Source organism: Panthera uncia, chromosome B4 (genome assembly GCF_023721935.1).
Source record: "Panthera uncia isolate 11264 chromosome B4, Puncia_PCG_1.0, whole genome shotgun sequence".
In the NCBI taxonomy this organism is placed as follows: Eukaryota; Metazoa; Chordata; class Mammalia; order Carnivora; family Felidae; genus Panthera; species Panthera uncia.
In genome coordinates, this window is record NC_064809.1 from 134,770,615 (window position 1) to 134,789,802 (window position 19,188).

Consider the following 19,188-nt stretch of genomic DNA (forward strand, 5'->3'; position numbering starts at 1 on the left):
GGCCCCGGCAAGCGAGCTGCGAGCGAGCGAGCGCGCCCCAGGTAGGAGGATCCGCCTCCCGCCCGCCCTCCTCGCTCGCCGCGCGCTCTCTCTCCCTCGCTCCCGGGCTCTCCCCTCCCTTTTCTCCTCCCTCCCCCGTGACACACAAACACATCCACCACCCCCCCACCACCCCCCGGCCCAGGCTGGCTCCCCTCCGATCGCCCTCCTGGGCCTGGGCAGGGGGAGGGGGATTGGGTGCGCGGAGGGGGGGGGTGCGGCCAGCAGGGGAGGGTGCGTCTGGGAAGAGACACCTGCGGTGGGGCTGGCCGAAAGGGTGGGGGTGGGGCTCGGAGGAACGTCCCGTACAGGCAACCCATACCCTCTTTTGCACGCTTCCCCTCCCCCCCAGCAATTACACACTTGGGGGCCTCCTGGGCCACACCCTTAGCCCAAGCATCACTGCTTCTCTGGCAGACCTCGATCAGCCCTCCCCTGGCACCCAGGGTCACCCCCGCCTGTCAGCGCTGGTGCCAGAGAGACTAACTCGGAGGGGACCGGGAAGGGACGGACAGGCCCGGCCAGGTGCAGGCGGATGGCTTGGATGACCGCCTGCGGAAGCCATTGCGCTAAGCACCGTGATGGGGAGGGAGAGGAGGATGTGGAGGGGGCCCCCGCGTCCCATCTTGCACTGCCCGAGGTCCCCGAAGTCTGCTCAGTCCCCTCCGCAGTGCCCGGCTCAGTGTTCACGTTCAGAGCCCCGGAGCGCGAGGTCTAACCCGCGGCGGTGCCTCGCACATTCAGAACTGTCCGGTTTGGCACAGGCCGGGGGGGGGGGGGGGGCCGAGTGGGTGGCCAGCCCCGCAGACCCTGCTGCGCCGAAGCCCTGTCTGTCCTGAGGGGCGGAACGTCACCAGCCGCCTAACCGCTGTCCTGGCCAAGCCCTTGTTGCGCGCGCTCACAGCCCCGGGACGCCCTCGAGCGTGCCACCCTTGGGCGCGCGGACGGAGCTGGGAAGCGCTTAATTCCCGACGACCCGCTGGGACCCGAGACTCGCGGGGCTGGGAGGAGGGCGGCGGCGGTTGCTTCCAGACACCCTGGGTCCCACCTAGCCAAGCCCCGGGCGGGAACTCTAGCTACCTGACCTACCCGTGCCCCTGCAGTCCTGCTCAGATCGCTGCCCCATCCCCCGGTAATCCTCGCAGGTTCCCTAAACCTTCGCCACGACCGGGGCGCCGGCCCTTCGTCGGCCCGCCCCGTCGGTCAGAGGCCGCGCAGGTGCCGCTGTCCCGGGCCGGGCGCGTGGGGAGGGCCCCCAGAGGAAAAGGACGTTGGAGATTGAACACAGGCAGGGAAACTGAGGCTCAAAGAGAAGTGGAGTAACAGCGTCGCTCCCAGGTGTCCCCTGCGCCCCTCTCGGTGGGACGGGAAACTGAGCGCCGGACCCCGAGGGCCAGGGCCCAGCCCTACGCAGCAGCCGGAGGCGGGAGCGGGGCCGGCTGGGAGCGGGGAGCGGCGGGAGGAGCCGGGCGCGCGGGCCGATGCTGCCCCCCGGCGGCGACACCACGGACGCTCAGGCGCGGGCCCGCGGGCGCACTGGGGCCGGGGCGTCGCGGGCCGCGGGGCCACGCCGGGTCCGGGTCGGCGCGGTGAGCGGGGTCCCCGACCCTGTCACCGAGTCCGGGGACCACTCCGCGCCCCCCGCCGCCGCCAGCCTCAGTCTCAGCGACCGAGAATGGGGCGAATGGTCAGGAGCTGTTGGGCAGAGGCGGGGCTTGAAAAACGACGGCCGCGATGGTGGCCCCTCCCCAGCTCCAGTCTGGGCGACCGCTCGAGACCCCCGGCCGCGCGGGTCCCCCCCAGCCGCCCACCCCCGTCGGATCCCGAGCCTGACGTCCCGAGGGCGGGTCGGCTCCCGAAGCAGCCGGGCAGGGCGGGGCAGGGGAGAGGGGAGGGTTCCTGCGGGTGGGCGGGACGCCTGGGTCCCTTCTTGGTCTCCACCTGCCTCCCTGTGCCTCGGTTTCCCCGGGAGGGCAGGACGCAGAGCAGCGCCCCTCCGGACGCAGAGGGACAGCGGCGCGGCGTGGTGCTGCCCCCTGCCGGCCACGGGAGGGAGGCGGCGCGGCGGAGGAAGGTATCTCCGGGGTTGGAGACCTGTAAGTCCCTCCCGGGACAGTGTGGTTTCTCCTCGGCGTCTGCAGGGGGATGGCTGGAGCTCTGAATGGCCTCAAGGTTGGGAGACATCTGGGGTGGGAAGAGCTCTATGCATCCCTTTCCCGTGTGTGTGTGTGTGTGTGTGTGTGTGCGCACGCACACACACACTCGAGTCCATACCAAAACACGAAACTGGCTCCTGCCCCAGGGCCTTTGCACACACTGTCTCTGCTTCCAGTGCAGCGTTCTTCCCCTGGTTCTGTGTGGCTCCAGCATAAATGTCCCACATCGGAGGGGCCCACACATTCCTCCTCCTGAACACACTCACTGGTATTCCCTATCATAACATTCCATTGTTCCCTTTGTGACACTGAGGACAATATGCCATTCCTTGTTTCCTGTCTACCGCCAGCCTGTAAGCTCCATGGGGACCATGTCCACGTCTGCTTTGGTTCTCGCTCAGCAGGTGCTCAATAAACAACCGATGAATGAACAAACGACTTTCCAGGAGGGAGCCGGCAGCCAAGACCCAAGATGTTACAAGCCGTGGGGAGCAGGGACCTGACAGGGACTCTTTTCAACCTTGAGACCGAGCTCAGCCACCATGTCCAGCGCCGACCGCACCCCGTTCTCGCTGCCTTGCTCCTCGGCCGAGGTCGCGCGTTGGTGAAGCTGGGACTTGAACCCAGGCCCGTCAGGCGCAGAGCTCGGGTTCCTTCCGCTGCGCGTCTCGGCCTCTAGGGAGACAGGGCCTGTGCCTCATGCACACGTCCACATCCTGATGCTGGAAGTCCCCAGCTCAAGGGGGGGCACAGGGCGGCAGGAGGCCATGAGGAGGGTGCCAATGGCACGGGACAAACCCCAGGGGTAGGGAGGTACATGAGAAGGGCCTGGAAAGGAGCAGATTTGTGGTGGCAGAATTCCTAACAGCCCCCCACCCCCCAAGATGTCCTGCCCTAATCCCAGAGACTGTGACTATGACAAGATAGCATGCCCATTACGTTTCGTGGCAAAGGTGTGATAAGATCACTAATCGGTTGACTTTGAGTTCATCCAAAGGGGATCCCAAGTGCAACGGACCTAATCACGCCAGCGCTTTGCCAGCAGAGAATATTCTCTGGCTTGAGGCAGTCGGAGGGATTTGAAGCACGGGAAGGATGTGAGGCGCCATCACCAGCTTTGAAGATGAGGAGGCCTCGCGGCAAGGAATCTAGGAGCCCAGAGCAGCCCCTGGCTCACAGCCGCCGGGGACCCGCCACCTCGGTCCTACAGTGTCAGCACCTGAATTCTGCCACGAACTCCCCAGAGCCACCTGCGCTCCTGCCTGCCCTCACGTGGGCTCCCACGTTGTGAGGCCCTGAGCGGTGAACCAGCCGCGCCTTGCCGGACTTCCGCACGCGCACAACCGTGGGATAACCACGGGGTGTTGTTTTAAGCTGCTTCGTGTGTGGTAATCGACCCCACGGCGATATAAAACGAGTACAGTACGATTTGGACGTGCGGAGATAGGGAGGCAGAAATCCAAATGACCGAACAGCGTGAACAAGGGCTTCTGGGCGCTGGGAGGTCGTGGACCAGGGTAAAAGACGAAACCAGGAGACAGGGGCTCAGACACAGAGAGGCGCAAATGCCAGGCTGAGGAGCAGGGACTCGATTTCATGGGCACTGGGGAGCTATTGAAGACTGGTGAGGGAGAAGGCCCACCCGGGGTGGGTCCTGAATGGAGCATCCCAGGCTTGCCTGAGCGGCCCACCCCTGGATTACCCTAGACCTACTTCTCCAGAATGTCCTGGGGAAGGGGCCTGGGAATCTGCATGTTTAGTAAAGACTCCGATGGCTCTGGAGATCAGCACATTTGGGAAATGCTCCTACTGGACAAATGAATGTTCTGAGTCCATATCCCAGATCCTCTCTGTGCACAAGGTTTTCCAGAGCCCCTGGCAGGGAGGGGGCCAGGGGAAGGAGTCCCCCCGCTTTGTGGGAGGGGCAGTGCACCCTCTGGTGAGTGGGGACCGGCGCCTGCCTGGGAGAAGAGGCTGTAGGAGACAGATGAGTTCCAGCAGAAGCTCGAGAGAGCCATGCTCCACGTGCTGCCGAGGGCTCCCCTGGAGAAGGACAGACTGAGCTTCTCCCTTCCCCGAGGGCAGACCCCAGAGCTAGACAAGATTGCATGGGGTGCCCAGAAGCCCAGAGAACTGGACAGAGTCAGCTCCTGCGGCCGGCCACCATTCATCACAAATAAAACGTGCAGGCTATCCTATGTGACGGGGCCATGACTTCTGACCTCTGTGTAGGTTTTGCACCCAGCAGGTGAGGCATTTGTTGGGGGGCTCAGGGCCACAAACTTGCCATTTGGCTCAAAGGTGCGGGGGGTCAGGTCGGCCCCTGTGGAGGGAAGCATCACAAATTGTTACCTTGGTGACCGGGTTTCCTCCACTCATCTTCACTCTCAGGTGGGTGTCATCCCCTCCACTGACACCTGCTGGGCAGACAGAGGACCCAAGAGAACCCCACCGACCCGGCTGAACTGGGATTCGAGAGAGCAATCCACCTTTAACGTATCAGTGTGCCGTGATGGGGGGGTGGTTTGTTTATTGCGTCTTGTGTGACTTACCCTGGCTGATGCAGACCCCACCTGCCTGGACAGGGGGGGCTGATCCTCCCCCCCCCCCAGATGTGGCACTTGAACCCAGAGAGGCCAACAGCTCAGCGGCCCTTGTTCAGACTTCTAGCTTACGGTGGCTTGTGATGCGCCTCTCCCACTGCCCGCGAACACAACTACCAGGATAAAGAAAAGAAAAGTCTTAGAGCGAAGCACCATTGTGAAATTTGCATCAGTGGGTTGCTTCCCCCTTGGCTTATCGGGGATCCTCTGCTGAGTCAGAGGTCTGCACCTGCCCAAATGGGAAGTAGGATTGTTACGGCCAGAGGGAGAAGGGGGGACACGGCCCTCCCTAGTTTAGAGACTTTCCAGCCAGGCTTTTGCAATCCAGAGGGAGGGTCTAAGAAAAGCGGAGAGCGACTGCGTATCTTCACAGCAGAATAGAGAGAAAACAGGCACCAGCTACTGGAAGATGGTCACTTGGGCTGCATGAGCCGGAGTGGAAAGGAGCCAGGGCCCCCAGGATTTGGGGCCAGAGGGGAACAAGGGGACGGGGGGACTGGCATTGGGAGGACACTTGGGGACACAGGGGGCCAGGCTTTGAAGAGTTGCTCGGACATGATCCATCATATGGCAGCTCAGCCGGTGCCCGAGGACGGCCACCGTCAGGAGAGTGTCACATACCTGCCCAGGTGGAGGTGCTCCAGCCGGGATGACCGACTCTCCCAGGACGGGAGGCGGGGAGGTTCCCCAGCGTGAGAGACTTCCCGTCCTGGAACCAGACAGTCCGGGAGGGCCAGGCCATGTTGGCCACCCTCTATACAGCCACTCTTCTCACTGCTGTGGAGTGAGAACCTTCCATCAGGGTCTTGCACCTGCCAGCACAGAACCCATGAGTTTTCCATCGGAAAGACGTCTGTCTGCCTGGGACCCAGGACTTTCCCTCCCTATCCAGATGTCCGTGTGCAAACCCCTTCCCCTCCCTCTTTGCAAAGACCCAGGACACTCAGAAGCCCCTCGGGACAGGGCAGTGAGCATGGGAGACGAGACCCCGTGGCGGCACTTGGGTGGGGCGGCCAGTTGTGAAAGTGCCCTCCAGAGAACCGCACGCCACACGTGCAGAAGGCAGTCAAAGCCGCGCTCGGGCAAATGCATTGCTTCCACCGCTAAAAGGGAAGATGAAAATCAGTAAAACCAAGTGCTGAGATTAAGCGTGTTCGTAAGAGGGGCGCCTGGGTGGCTCAGTCAGTTAAGCGTGATTAACTTGATTAATCTTGATTTCGGCTCAGGCCGTGATCTCATGGTCATGATCTCATGGTCGTGAGATCGAGCCCCATGTCAGGCTCCGTGCTTGGCATGGAGCCGGCTTAGGATTCTGTCTCTCCCTCTCTGCCCCTCCCCCACCTCAAGAAACGAAAAGAAAGGAAAAGAAAAGAAAAGAGGAAAGGAAAGAGAAAAGAGGAAAGAGGAAAGAGAAAAGAAAAGAAAGGAGGAAAGAGAAAAGAGGAAAGAGGAAAGGAAAGGAAAGGAAAAAAAAAGAGAAAAGCAAAGAAAAGAAAAAGGAAAGAGGAAAGGAAAGAAAATAAAAGAGGAAAGAGGAAAGGAAAGGAAAAAGAAAAGAAAAGAGAAAGAGAAAAGAGGAAAGGAAAGGAAAGAGAAAAGAAAGGGGGAGAGGAAAGGAAAGAGAAAAAAAAGGAAAGAGAAAACAGGAAAGAGAAAAGAAAAGAGGAAAGGAAAGGAAAAAGAAAAGAGAAAAGAAAAGAAAAAGGAAAGAGGAAAGGAAAGGAAAAAGAAAAGAAAAGAGAAAAGAAAAGAAAAGAGGAAAGGAAAGGAAAGAGAAGAGAAAAGAAGAAAGGAAAAGAAAAGGAAAAGAAAAGAGAAAAGAAAAGAAAAGAAAAAAGAATTTAGTAAGAAATGTATTAATCCAGGATTTGGCCAACTTTTTCTGTAAAGGGCCAGATGGTAAACATTTCCGATTTTGCAGGGGCCACATGCAGTCTCTATCACATAATCTTCTTCGATTTGTTCGTTTTCTTTACAACTCTGTAACCGTGTAAAATCCATTCTTCGCTTGGGCATTTGGCCCCTGGCCGTAGCTTGCTGCCCCCTGTATTAGTCAGGACTTTTCCTGTTGCAGATGACAGAGGCCAGGCTGTAAGGAATGAAAGAGGGGAACCTTCGAGCCAGGTGACTGAGGCGCCCAAGGCCAGTGCGGCTTCAGGCAGAGCTGAATCCAGGGCTCAGGTAAAATTACCAGTGATCCCTGTTTCTCCTTCTGTTGGTTCTGCTTACCTAGGAGTTGGCCTCGTTCTCAGGCAGCCCCTTTCCACCCCAGGCAGCAGCCCCTCCCAGCCCAGGCCCCTACCCTGCAGCCCCAGGACGGCAGGAGGAAAGAGCTTCCTCTCCCACGGTTCCAACAAAGTTGCAAGATTGACTCTCGCTGCCTGCGATTGGTCTGGCTTGGGTCACAGGCCCCTCAGTGAGCAGGGCAGGAAGAGAAACCGTGTTGTATTTAACACACGCGTGTGGCACAGACTCTGTTCCTTGGCCTACTCCTCGGCGCAGCCCTGTGAGCGAGCCCCCACTGACAGACGAGGGAACTGAGGCAGGGGGATGGGGGGCTCAGGGCCTTGAGGATGCCACTGCCCTGGAAACCTGCCCAAGCACGCTCCGCCAGTAGGTCAAGGGAGAAGGGCCACAGGATCATCTCCAAAGATGCCACAAAGGCACTGAGAAAACTTCAAGACCCTTTCCCGCTTTGAAAAAGCCCGCGACAAATAGAAACTTCGAAAACGTGGCCCGGAGTCTACCTCATTCCCATGACAGGAAAGGCCTGGACTTCACTAGCTCTCCCTCACCCCCCGCCCCGCACAAGGGCAGCCTTTCAAGCCCTGGGCATTCTGGGCTCCTGACACACGCCCCTAATGCCATTCAGCCCAGGGTCTGGGGCAGTAGACTGTGGTCCACCGTTCGGGTCGGTGGCCACGCCCAGCTGCCAGGGGGCTGCACTCCACACGACAGGAGGGAGCCCAACCAGGGGAGAAGGGAGAAGGGGACGACGGCTTCTGGAGGACACCCAGCAGCCTGTCACACCCTTGAGATTCCTGTCGCACCACGGCCCTCTCCACGACTGCTGCCCGACACCCCCCATGCCACTCGGGATGTTTCGATGGGCCCCTCCAGGCCTTTGACTTCACAGTTTCTGGTCTGGAGGGTGTGGCCCCAGCTCCTCAGCGCCGTGCAGGAGGCCGTATACCCAGGGTCAGGGCCCGCCCTGCTGGCACCGCGTGATCCGGTCCACCCTACGCAGTCCCCCCAAGTGGATCACGCCTCGGGCTTTCGCACGTGTTGTTCTCCTCTCCAAATGCTGTTCCCCCATACACCCAGGTCTGACTGGGTTCAACCGCATATTATGATCAAATTCCAAACAGCAGTGCTTAAGCAAGATAAATGTGTATTTTTCTTTCCCATAAAAGAAGTCTAGATGTAGGTAAACTAGGACTGGGATAAAGGCCATATCTGGCATCAGGGACCCAGGCCCCTGACAACTCATCCCTCTGCCTTCCTGAGCATGTGTCCCTTCACCTCTGACTGCAAGGTGGCTGCTAGGGCTCTGCCATCACATCTACTTTCCAGGATGCAAGATGGAAGAAGAAGGACCAAATAAGGGCATTCCTGGGATCCATTCCAGGACACTCCCGCTTACTTCTCATTGGCCAGAACTTGGTCACATGGCCATTGCTAGCTGCAAGGAAGGCTGGGAAATGCGGTCTTTTCACTGAGCAGCCCTACCCCCGGCTAAAATTGGAGCTCTGTCTGTTACGAAGGCAGATGGGGAGATGGACATTGGGTCACACAGTCACCAACCTCTCCCCACCCCGTGATCTACTCAGATGTCCCTGGCCTGGATCCACCCAAACGATTATTCAGACCTCCTCCCTGGGGGTTCAGCTCAGCCCTCCTCGCCGACAGCCAGGCCCAGGAATTCTGTGCTGAAGGAATAAAGGAAGAGGTGCACACACACACACACACACACACGCCCAGCCATTCCTGTTCGCAAGAAGAGTGTCGACTAGGACCCACTCATTTGGGGGAGTGGGAAGCTTCTTTCTGAGCCGAGGACTCATCCTCAGGAAGCTGGATTAGCTGTCCGAAATGTCATTGCAACCGTGGCCATAATCCTATTTGCCAGGTTGACCTCCCCAAATCGATGGGACCGGAGTTCTTCGTCTCAGGCGCTGGAGCCTCGGCACCAGGGCTTGACCACTGGCTGCGGCAGCAGCCGGGAATGGGCGTCCACGCCCCACATGACCCAGAGTCCAAGCATCAGGCCGGAGCCCCTGCTTTAAGGGTGGGAAGAAAGCGCAGGCGGGGAGAACCGCCAGGGTCGCCCGGTGGCCAAGGAAGGACTCACGCCCAAGTGCGCTGGCCCCGGCATCCAAGGGGGTCCCCTGGCTGCACCACCACCCCTCCTGTAGCAGACCCAGCATCCTACCCGTGGGCTGGGGTCCCCGGCCTGGCCACGTGGACTTCCTTGCCTGCATCGTCGAGGGCCCTGGGGAGGTGGGAGCGCGGACCCCACCCCTCTGCATGCGCCCTCATGGGGGTTCCTCATCTTGGCCTGAGACGCACACGTGCCACCAGAAGGAGCGTCCGGGGTGTCGGGGCAGGATCCGGTCCTGGTCCAGAAGATGCCTTTGGATCTCGAGTTCTGGCCCTCGGTTTGGTCAGCTGTGAAATGGGAGGTTGTCACCAATGCTGAGTCCTGGGCCAGCCCTAATGCCCTGTGGCCTGTCGCCTGGGCAGCACCCCATAGTGGTGAATGAATGAACGAATGAATGAATGGAGGAGGTGATGGAACTGTGTTGGCCCATCCAGATTTGCTTCCCCCTCTGCCCCCCACTCACCTGCATCCAGGTTTAACTGAGAGAAACGCCCCATTCGGAGCTGCTCCTTGAGGGAGCTGGGGGGTTCCCCGTCTTTTTTTTTTAATGCTTATTTATTTATATTTGAGAGAGAGAGAGAGAGAGCAAAGTGGGAGAGGGGCAGAGAGGGAGGGAGACACAGAATCTGAAAAGGGCTCCCGGCTCCGAGCTGTCAGCACAGAGCCCGACGCGGGGCTCGAACCCACGAAACGCGAGATCATGACCTGAGCCGAAGTCGGACGCTGAACCGACTGAGCCACCCACTGGGGGGTTCCCAGTCTTCAGAGTGGGTCTGAACCCAGCTCCTCTGCGCACACTCCCTGTGGGAATCGGGGGCTGCATTCCTCCCCAAGGCACCTCATGGGAGGAGAAGACACCGTCTGCCGTGTCTGGACTGGTGCTGGGGGCTCCCCGGGGCCGTCACAACTGGGTCCTGCAAGCAAGTGTGAATGGAGTGACAGCCCGCAGGGGTGCCAGAAAGGCCTGGAATCGAATCACACTGGCTCTTCAGCCCTTCACAGGATGGTAACAGCAGCGGCAGCAAATACATAAATATATCAAGTGAATACATTGCTGGGATGGTTTGCTTGGCCGGGTCCACCCGGCAGGTGCGTCCTTCTCTGGCCAGGGAGGTGCCTATTCTGGTCGAACTCTTATGAAGCCAGAAATGTAGGTGCAGACTTTCTGAGGCCCTGGGACTTTGGTCCCCTCCAGGGCCTGTGGCCCAGGACGGGCAAGTGTGGAGGAACCCCTCGCCCCCCCCCCCCGCCAGATAAGGGACAAGCTGAGGGGGCCTGCTGTCCTGTCCCAGCCAGGAGACCCTGGGCAAGGTTCCAGCCTCTCTGGGCATGGCACTCTCGGTCATTGGGGACAGAGGCTCATTCCCTGGCACTGGTGACAGCCAGAGGAGGAGGGGAGACCACCGGCGGAGTCTGACGGCAGGCCAGAGCCCAGGGGTCCCACGGAGGTGCCAGAAAAACTGACAAGAGCCTAGGGCTGTGAGAACCCCAGGGAGGGCTGCCCAGACAGCAGTGGTCGGGGAAAGCTTCCTGGGGGACAGAGCCGTTGCCGGGCTGGTGGACGTTCCAAGGGACAATCTTTGGGGCCGAGGGACCAGCATGAGCAAAGACACGGAGGTGAGCAAGAGTGAGGCCTGTCAGCTGAGCCCGGAGGCCACGCAAGCTTGGGCTGCGCTCCAGTGTTCGGTGAGTGGCTTCCTTTAAAAGTTTTGGAGCTTTGATCTAGAAATGGGGTGTAACGCCTGCCTGTCCCCATAGGGGACCTCCCTGTGGTTCCCAGGAGCACAGTCCCTGCACCCCACCCTCATCAAGCCCACTTGCACTGAGGCTCCAGCCCCCACTCACCCCCTCTGACCACAGGGACCCCCCCCCCATGATCTATTTTGGGCACATTGCCTACAGCATCCCTTCCCAGCCCTTCTTCACCAGGAGACTCCTGAAACGCTTCTCCAGCCCACTGAAGTGGCTGGCACCTCCTCCAGGGAGCCCTCCTGGTTGTCCCAGCTAGTCTGAGACACTCCCTTCCCTTGTCCCGTACAGCCCCTTTGCCCTCCATCTCGGCCGGGGTCCCAGGGTGGTGAATCTGTCCCTGTCCCTCCGAGATAGAGAGAGATCTGGGCAGATCTGGGGCCGATGACCGCCTATACCCTGCCTCACCCCCACCAACCTGAGTCCAGAGTCGCGGCTGGGGTATGTGTGGAAGGGACCATGACTATATGGCCGGGGCTGGCGTGGGCTGCCCAGTGATGACCGCTGAGAGTTTCTTTGGCAAGTGATGATGGTCGTGATGGAGACGGTGACGGTGGTATTTGAGGTTATGACAAGAAGGAAAATCTCTTCCCCACCCGGTGGGTCCAGTTTTGAACCTGGATTCCCCCCCCCCGCCCCCCCCCCCCCGCCATGTTACCGTCTCTGGACAAGAGCTGCCCAGTTCGGCTTCAGTTTTCCATGGAAGTAACGGGAGGAGACGTGACAGGTGGTTCGGTCACCCTCTAAGAAGTTCCGCACCTAATTCTGACATGGGGGTTCCTTCCGTCACCAAGCCACCGTTGGACAGCAGCCAGGGGTGTCCTACAATTGCACTCGGTGCGACACCATCTGCCAGGAGACAGTGTCCGGCCCCACAGGCTAAGGACATCGCTGGCCCTTGGGGACTGATCCTCCCCTCCGGCCCCTCTCCTCTCAGGAAGGGGGCAGGAGGGCAGAGAGGGAAAATTCCAGCCCTTTGACCCCCAAGTGGGTTCTTCTGGTGACCAGCCCCCATCCTCAGGTGTGGGCCCCGCCACCCCACCCCCAAGCCACCTCATTCACATGACAAAAGACACCTTTGCCGTTCTCAGCTCTCAGGAAATTCCCAGGGAGCTCCCTGTGCCAGAACTGCTCTGCAGATCAGCACACTGTTTCTTGTTACAGGTCACAGTGTCACCCCTCCCAGCCCCGCCCTCAGTCCCGGCCCGGGGTCTCCTCGCTCTGCGTGGCCGAGGGCAGGGGGCATCCTCTCCTCTGCGGGTAGACGCGGCATCGTTGTGGCTGGAGGTCCACAGTGCCCCCGACAGGCTGGGAGGAAGTGCGTCCCTGGGAGATGCAGACCGGAGCCCTTCCGGGGCTCCCCGTCCCCTCTGCGCCTTGGGGCAGGAACACCACCCACGCCTGAGAAATCAGAGGTTTCTGCCTCCCCGCCAGCCCGTCCCCAGGACTCGTGTGGGCAGGTCTTTGTCCCCAGGCCGCCCTGGCCTCTGGCTTGACCTTGGGGTCCGCTCCACCCCGGGTTTCTCCTGTGGGTCCCCGGCAACTCCAAGTGCGCCCACCAGAGGGCGCCCTGCAGCCAGGAAAGGACGTGGCCGCGGGCAGCGAGTCGGGAAGGGCGCGGGAGGAGTGTGCCCGGGCGGGTTCCTTCACCTCTCGGGAGGGGTGTCTGCCTGGGTGGCCGTAGGGGGGCATGATGAGGACCCGGGTTGCTCTCAACTGCACCCCTGCACCCCAGGGGGCGGCGAGTGGGACGCAGCGGAGCCCCCCGCCCCCCCTCGGCGTTTTGTGTCGTGCCGCGGTGCACGTGGGCGTGCGGGGCCTGCTGGAGCCACTGCTCCCCGCTTTCCTGGGGCACAGCCACGAGCGGGGCTGCCGCCAAACTTGCCCCCAGGGACTGAACCAGGGTCCCAGCTTCTTCCCATCCTGCTGTTTCCCTTGTGTTTTCATGGTCATGATTATGATTATCTAGCCTCCTCGTGGGTGTGAAGAATTTCATCGTGCTTCGTGCCTTTTCATGGCCGCATAGTACCCCGTGCTCTCTGTCACCGGGGCGAGGGAGAGGGACCCTGGAGCCGATACCTAAACCCCAAGTAACCAGGGCAGCGGTAGAGGCGGCGGGGTGGGGGAGAAGCCGGGACTCCAGGGAAGTTTCCAGAGTGGTGAGTTGGCCCACAGAGCAGGTCTGAGTCTCCTGAGCTCCAGGCTGGGGACACCCGGGCCCGGGCGGACCCGTGGAATGGTCCTCCCCGATCGCAGCGGAGAGGGTGGGGAGGAAGGGGCGTGCACACACACACACACACACACACACGCACACACATTCTCTCACTCTCTGAGGACCAGGGATCGGGCCACCGGTCCAGCCCACTCACGCAGCAGGACGTCAACCAACAAGTACTTTCTTGCGGCCCGCTGTATGCCAGGTTTCATGCTAAGAGATTTTGGAAATACCAAAATAAGCAAAAAATTGAACACCTTCCCCTCAGGGGGGGAAAAAAAAGCCAAGGCAAGCAAGAGAGAAACCCAGTCAGAGCTGCTCAAACTGCCCTTCTCAGTGCTGGGACAATTTCAGGTGCCAGAGAGAGCAGAGCAGGCAGATCCCGGAGGGCTTCCCTGAGGCGTCGCTGCTTGGCTGAGTCTATGGGATGGGAGCAGAGCCCGGAGTGCTGCTGGCATTGGGTACGGGACACGCAAGGCTCCGGGTACGGCTGGGCTGGGGGACCTGGGCGAGTGCCACAGGCTAGGGACAGCGGCCAGCAGCCGGGTCCTCGGCCAGGTTGCGGGGAGGGTGGGAAGGCCTGCCCGCTGGAGCAGGGCTGGGGCTGGCGCTCGGACCTCCAGGCTCGGGGAGGGCAGCTCCACTCCAGACGTCTGCTCTCTGCACTGATCCGGGAGCCCAGGTCCTCCCAGCAGGCTCTGCAAGCCGGCCTCCTGGTCCACAGAGCCGGTGGCAGGGGGATCTTCCTGTCTCCAGGGGCCAGCCCTGGTGTCACAGAAGAAGGCGGCTGTCAGCGGCTTTGACCCTGACCGGTCACTGGAGCACCCAGCCCCCGGTGCCAGAATCCTCACCCCAATTGTTGGGCCGCACCCAGAGGGAGGACGGTCTGTGGTGAGGCCCAGAGGCCCAGGTCACAGACCGCCCTGCAGAGGGCCGGTCGGCTCCCTTGGCCCAGGCTGAGGGGGCGTTTCTAGGGTGGGGAAACCGGTGAGCAGACAGACACATTGGGGCCTGGTACGGGGTCATGACTGCTGAGCCCTGCAGGGTGCAGGGGGGGACTGCCAGGTGGGGGTTGGGCAGGGAAGGCCGGGTGGCAGTGACTGGGGAGAACTCATACAGTCCCACTGGATACAGCTGGGACCGAGACAGGCAGGTCCCAGCATAGCTTAGAGCCAGTGTTGGGGGGAGGGGGGCAGGGCAGGGGTAACAGACAACACATGAGCACGTTTAACACGAGCGACCTGACTGGAGGGACCCTCCTGCAAGGGCAGAGAGGGACACAGGCCATAGGGAAGCATCGCAGCCGAAACCTGGAGGACAGCGTGTCAGGCAGCGGGCGTAGCTGGTGCAAAGGCCCTGTGGTGGAAAGGTCACCCTAACCCTGGGCCAGGGCTGCAAGAGAGGTGCAGATGAGGAGGGCGATATTTTCTAAAGCCCCCACCTACCCTCCAGGCAGGGTCTTAGGGCCCCTCATCATTTTAAAGTTGAAAGGAATCGGTCTGATTCACATGGAGATGCTTCCTCTGGGAATCTGGCACCCTAAATCACAGCGCCTGGCTGCGGGTTCACTCCAGGACATGCTGTCTTCCTGTGTGGCTGGGAAGGGGGGGAGGGGTTCTGGCCCCAGGCCACCCCTCCCCCGCTGGCGCATTGTCTGCGCTGTGGCCGGAAGCAGCTCCTGCCCGAGGCAGGCGGGGTGTGGGGACCTTGAACCAGTGTCCAGCAACTTGTCCGCCCAGAAGCCTCTGCCGGCACCACTCTCTGTGACCAGCCCACCGCTCCCTGGGCTGGACATTGGGGTGGGGGGAGGGAAGACAGAGGGGAGAGAAAAGCCAAGACCTAATTTACAAGTGAAATGTCTCCGGGACCGGCCACCTCCTCCGCCCCAAAGAAAAATAATCCAGGCTTTAGGTTCCCACTAAGCCAGTGTAGCCGCATAGTCTCAGCTCCTGGCCCCGTGGGAATTCAGACCCGAGACTCCACGTCCGGGGATCGTTGTGGGGGGTGGGGGGGGCCAAGGTCAAACCCGGGAACCGGTAGGTGTCCACGGGTCCCCATGCCACCAGCTCTGGGCTGGGGACTGCAGGGGCTGAGACCTCCCAGCCGGGCTCTACCCCCCGAGCATCCTTGAGGAAAGATGGCTACGTCCAGCCCCGGGGAAATGGATTTCTCTCCTTCGCAGTTGAATTTGTATCTAGACCTCCGGATCTAGCAGCCTGACGATTCTGGTCAACGGGGTAAACTGAGCCAACTCAGAGTCCTGTTCCAGCAGGATCTGATGACGACGGCGTCACGGCCAGGGGTGCCCAGCCTCAGACGCCATCTGTCCAGGCAGGCACCCCCCTGGGGGGTCCCCCCTTCCAGCCAGGCCTCTGGAAGGAAACGAGCACCTAGAAACGAGCACCTGCTCTTACGGCCGCTCCAGGACCCTGAGGCAGCCTGCATAGGCTGCGACCCTTCTCAGGTCCAGCCCCTGGTCCCCATCGACCCCATAGTGGTGCCAGGTCGGGGTCACCGGCTCCTCATCTCTCCAGAGCGGCTGTTTGGGACAAGAACTCATGTTGGCCGGGGTTCTGGCTTCTAGAAGTTTCTTTTGTTGTTTTTCTTTCAAAATGTCTCAGCCATGCTTTCCAAAGTCTATTTTAATGTCAAAAGCTGGCAAGAATGTCTGTGATCCCTCCCTGAGATATCTCCCTCCGCTCTGCGGCTGCCTGGCCGGCTGTGGGGTGCCAGTCGTGGAGACAACGGCTCATCCCCCACACCAGGCAAGGACGGTTATGCCCCCTTGTCGGAGGGGTCATTGTGCCCAAATAAATGAGCAGATCAGAACTGTGTTCAGCGTGAGCATCTGAGGGCCTGCCACACACACACACACACACACACACTCCCCCCATAACCTTCTGTGGCTCCCCGTTGCCTCCCTGAAGGCACAGCCCACCTGAGCCTCCCACCTGCCCCCACCTCCCCAGGCCCATGGGAGTCCCACCTCCCGGTCTCGGCTGACACAGGACTCTCTGGCCCGGTAGCAGACGTTTGAAAAGGACCTTCTCATCTCCTCGGCTTCAGAAGAGCTGTCCATCCACCTGGTCTGATCTTTCCTCAGCCTCCTTCCCCCCTGCTGTCCCCGACACCGCCTCCTGCTGGCTGCCGGTCTCCCCTCCGGGGCGCCCTCCGGCAGGCAGCCTCTTCGGATGGTCCCCGCCTGCCCCGGGGCTCTCGGCCCCCACAACTTTGTCCATTGCCCCGTCTCCTGGCCAGACCGTGAGCTCCTAGGGGCAGAGGGCTAGGGTGCCATCTGAGGGTCCCGTCCGATGAGAGGAGACAGCTCAGCCTGGGGGGCGAGGGGCGCTTTGGGCCTGCTGTACTCGCGAGGCCAGGGGCCAGGCTAAAGATGAACCAAGAATCGGAAAAGGAGAAGATATAGAAGCAAGGTGGACAGCTGCCGCTTAACCTCTACCTGTGTGTCCCTTCCCTACTCAGCGTCTTGCAAGCGCCCACTGACGGGGCAAGTGTGGGCGGAGGGGTCCCGGCACCACACTGACTAGGGGGCCAGGGCTTTGAGCCCAAGCCCAGGACATGAGCATCCCAGGCTTTCCCAAGGGCAGAATTCCACATCACTCGGGGGTGGGGGCATCCAAAGGGTGTGGGGACTGAGGACCCCGAAGAAAGGAGTCAGGCCTTGCCCAGAAAAGGTTTAGGGGTACAACGAACACGCCATGGGGCATGTAATTAAAAGCGGAGGCCAAAAATGAAGAGAAGGCGAGGGCAAGGAGCTGAGTCTAAGTGGAGCCAGAGAGGTGCTCACAACTTTGGTTCAAAGCTCCCTGGCGGCCAAGGCAAAAAGGGAAAGCAGCAGTTTACCCAAGTGACTATTCCATGGGTAGAGTTCGAAGGCATCAGATTTTAATCCTGAAGCTTCCCTCCGGGGGAAGGCGTCATGGGGACTGGGGGTTAGTGTGGGATTTCCTTCCGTCCTGTATACGTTCTGAGCAGCAGCTTGGGCCAGACCCGGGCTCAGCTTTGGGTGAAAACCCACGCAGGCTGCTGAGGCATTATGGACGCTCTGCACATGCCCGCCCTGCACCTCGCTTCGCCCTCCCGGTGGCTTGGTCCCGTGTCTGTCGCTCCTTCAACTGTAAACTTAAGGAGATGGAAGAAAGAGACAGTCTGTCCCTCAGGATGTAGCCGGTCCGTCTGTCCTTGGCGCTCAGTCTCTCAGCTTTGTGACTTCACTCTACGGCCGTGGTGTGCTCTCTCCCCTTCGTCCCCAGGACGCCGTCACAGGCGCACTGAACCCTGGGCCGCGTCCTCGTGACCTCATCTTCCCGGCCTCTGGACACCGGGCCTGCGCTGCAGGCCTCGGCCCTCCGCCTAACTCCCTGGGCACCCCCACCTCCCTGTCGTGCCCCGAGCCACTGCCCGGCGCGGGGCCCTTGCAGGGTAGCAGGTGCAGAGCCCACGAAGGCCCGAAGGTCTCGTTCAAAGTGACGAGAAAAGGCCGGGCTTCCTCACAGCCCGGAGAGGCTGCTCACAGATGCCGGCCGCCAACCGTGTCCGATGTTTGTTGTGGCCGCTGGGTTCACCGCTAACGGGTGGATGCTGACCGTGGCCGTTTTACCACACTCACGGCCTCCCTGGGTCCGGAATTTGGACGGGACACAGCAGGAACGCCTCCTCTCTGCCCCACCCCGCCGGGGGCCTCGCTGGAGGCGGCTCAGGGTCTAGGAACCGGAACCACCTGCAGGCCGGCCAGCCGGCTGCCGACCGCTGTGGGCTGAGACCCGTCCACGTGACCGTTCCTCACCAGCCGGTTCCTAAACCGAGTGCCCCAGGGAGCTGCGCCACAGCCCTACCCCCGCACTCGCACGGCACCCTTCCATCCCTTCTACTTGTGGGAGGGCAGGGAAATAGATGCCTCCCCTTGACGGGGCCTGGAAGTTTCTAGAAGAAACTAGCTATAGCACTCCCACCGTGCATTGGCCGTAAGCACGACTGTCTAGGCTTCCGCAGCAGGAAGGGGTTTGGCCGCTACAGACGGGTTCTCTCCATCCCTGCACCGGCCAGGGGGCCGCCTTGCTTCTTCCGGGCCTGTGCTGGCCACTCGCCCTTTACGTCGCCCGACCCCCCCCCCCACCCTACCCCTGCTCCTGTGGACCCTGGAGGCTGAGCGGGACAGACCCTCCCTCCCCCACCTCGGGCCGCCACCCCCGCAAACTCCTCAGCTCTGCCCACACCTGTGTCCCTTTGTCAAATGCTCCTCGGGTGCCCCAGACCCAGGGTGCTATCTGCTTCCTGTGCACAGGGACCCTGTCCAGACACAAAAACCACGGTGCGGGGTGGGGGAGACAAGTACCCTGAGAGGGTCTCCCCCCCCCGACCCCGGGGTCTCACTGTCTGCAGGGCTCCGGCCAGGGGGCTGTGGCTTGTCCACGAAAGCCTCCCACAGAGCAGTCCTGCCTTGAGGAGGCCACCGCCCAGGGGTGGGGACAGGGCTGAGTGTTTCGACTCTAGAAAGACCAGGCCCCAGCGGGGGAGCCTGCGCCGACTCAGACAGCTGAATAAACAGCCCCGGTCATGTTTGCAGGCCCCTGCAGCCTGGCCGCTCCGTAGGCTGCAGGCCGCTCAAGGCCAAGAGCAGGGCTGCTTTCCCCGGTGGAGGTGGGGGGAGCCACTCGCCCGGTCCCAGCTCCGGGCCCCACAGCAGGCGATGCCATAGCTGGCAGGAGGGAGCGAGGGACGGACGGACGGACAGACGGAGGGACAGAGGCTGCCGGGGGCCCGGGGACGTGGCGGGAGGTGGACGGAGTCACCAAGGCCCCCGTTTCGGCCAGGTCGGGCCTGGGGGGTGGCGTCACCCTCCCTGTGCCCTTTCCTCACATCCCTAGAGCTCAGGGAGCCCACTCCCTGGGGCCCAGAGGGCTGCATCACGAGAACGCATTCTTGAGGGGGCCTGACCACCACCTTGGGGAGATTAGTTCTGATTTAACCCCCAAATAATAACTTCTCAGCTTTCCTAATTGCATCCAGCTGCGCGGGGTCGCCCCC